Source organism: Apium graveolens, chromosome 5 (genome assembly GCF_009905375.1).
Source record: "Apium graveolens cultivar Ventura chromosome 5, ASM990537v1, whole genome shotgun sequence".
NCBI lineage: Eukaryota > Viridiplantae > Streptophyta > Magnoliopsida > Apiales > Apiaceae > Apium > Apium graveolens.
This window is the reverse complement of record NC_133651.1, coordinates 118,502,942-118,505,603: the sequence shown is the minus strand read 5'-3', so window position 1 is coordinate 118,505,603 and position 2,662 is coordinate 118,502,942.

Below are 2,662 nucleotides of genomic sequence, written 5' to 3'. Positions count from 1 at the left end.
TGATTGGCATATAAACCTTTACAGGTTCATCAATTTTTGCTTTGCCCTTGGATCTTGGATCTACCTCTATTTGTGATTTGGCTTTGGATTCAGATTTGGTTGCCTCAGAGTTTGTCTTCTCTTTAATCACAATGCCCTTAGGCTTTGGAGGTTTCTTTGCAATAATAGAAGCTTTAGACTTGAATTTGTCATTTTCTGCTTTAAGTCTGGCTTCTTCTTCCTTCAGACTTTCAAAGTCCATTCCTGGATTATCTTTGAGAAATAGTCTTTTTAAAATTTCTTCATCCAGCTTCTGTAACTTGGGGTCTTGATAGTAGACTGATGTTTCCTTCCCCTTAAGCTTCAGTGTCTGCATAAACTTCTATGATTCTTGACTTTCACCCTGTATCAGAACATCAGGCTTAGTCAGAACTTGCTTATGAGAACTTTTTCTTCTATCAGCATAAGAACTTGATCTCTATGTAGAAGTTCCTGCTTTCCTGGATGAAAAGCCTTTGCCTTGTCCATGACCTCTACCCCTTTCAGAGTTTCCCTGGTCATCATATCCATCATCCTATTTCTTCAGTGCTAAATCAGATTTTTATTTGGACTTAATCACTTTCTCCCCCTTTTTGGCATCATCAGGTAATAGGAGAGAGAGAAGTAATTCCACTGAAGATTGGATTTCATTTAGTTGAACTTGTTGAGAAGCTTGATTCTTCAGTACTTCATCAATTTGAGCTTGTTGTTTCTCCTGAGCTTTCTCAATAGTCTCAACTCTGTTAAAGGTAGGCTTGAAAAACCTGTTCTTATCCAGTTTAACATTCATGTCTTGCTGAATCAGGGTTTCTTGAATTTTGTTCACCTTGGCTTGAGTTATTGAGTGTTGACCTTGAAGGTGCCTTGTACTCAATGCAGTAACTCTGAGTTGTGCTTTGAAATCATCATTCACCGGCATCTCATCAGCTTTAGCCGGGTGTTCAGCAAGAATTTTTTCAGTAGGAACAAAATCAACTTTGTTCCACTCCTTTATCCATTCTTTTCCTCTTGGAGTTTCACTCCAAGGTACTGGTGCATCCCCTCTCACAAACTTTTTAATCAAATCAGCTTTATTAACTGCTGGTAGAGGTGCATGTCCTGAAGGACCAGTAGCATCAGCATTTTTATTTATAGCAGCTTCACCAGTATTTTCAATATTTGCAGCATCAGAACTTATAGAGCCTGCAGAATCAGCTTCCTCTGATAAAATGATAGTGTGTGAGGCTATAGAGGTTTCAAAATCATCCTCTAAGTTCTGATCAACATCCAAATTCTGATGCTCACCTAATATCTGATCTTCATCATCTGGATTCAGAAGAGGTGTTGTTGGAATATCTGCATTGATATCAACATCTAAAATTGGTGTTGTTGGTGGTGTTTGCTGAAGAATGGTTGGAGCTTCCAAGTACCGAACCTCAGCCACAACCAAGTTGTGAATATCTATTTCAGCACTTGTACCTGGGTCTTCAGCATGTACTTGTTCAAGAATAGGAGACACAGGAGGTGTAGGCACTCTGTCTTGAGCAGTGTCTTCAATTGGTGACAATGTTGGTGTAGATTCAGTGGCTTCAGAAAATTCTGGTTGTGTAGAAGGAAGAGATTCAATCACAATTAGATCCTTTGAGATTAGAGATTCCTGATCCCCTTCCTTAGCTGCTGCTTCCACATCCTCTAAATCTGACTCAACTGTGTTCCTGTTAGCTCTTTGTTTCTTCACTTTCTTCAAGGGTGGAGACACTTTGGGAGCTTTATCATCAGAATTTATCTTTATAAGCCTTTTGAGTGGCCTAGAACTCCCGGTTTCTTGAACTTTCTGAGAAGAGACCTTCTCAGCTACTTTAGCAACAGGTTCTGATGGTTGAACCTGTACCTCCTCATCACCAGACTCATCTCTTAAAATTATCTTCCTTCTTTTCTGCTATGTCTGAGGAACTGACTTAGTCCTCCTTGCTTTAGAAGAAGAAGGCTTCACTGTAGGTGCTGATGGTTGAGTGGTATGTGCTGATGTTTGTAGTTGTTGTGGTTGAGTGATATGTGATTCTGGTGGCTATTGTGTGTTGGTGGGTTGGACATCAGGATATAGAAATGAATATGTAGCAGTATCAGCATTTACAAGAGCTTGCTTTACTGATAAAGGGATTTGTAAAGGTCTCAAAACTCCCTTCTTGTTGTCAGCAGTGAAAAGATCAGTAAAAGCCCTTTTTGCTAACCTAAAAGGTTCTATGAGTTCACCTGCTAGTTTTGGTTCATCTTTTGTACAGTAATTGTAAATTAACTGACAGAACCTAGCAAAGTAAACTAAATTCTTGTCCTCTTTCATTCTATCTTCTATAAAATATAACACAGTCTTTGCATAATCAAAATGAGACTAGTTTAGGAGTGTACCCAATTTGTTGTGTCAGAATAGGAATGGCATCAAAATCTGAGCATTTGTTGGCAAACGTCTTCGTGATGCAATCGAAGAAGAAGCTCCATTCCTTTTGAATATATGGGCGTTTGAGTTGACCCAACTTAGCCAAACTCCGTTCATACCCAAGATTGGCCATCATTTGTTGTAGCAAGGGCTCCTCCACAATATAACTGAATTGACAGGATTCAGGTAGGTGTAGAGCTTTATGAACTGCTCCTGGAGTAACAACATACT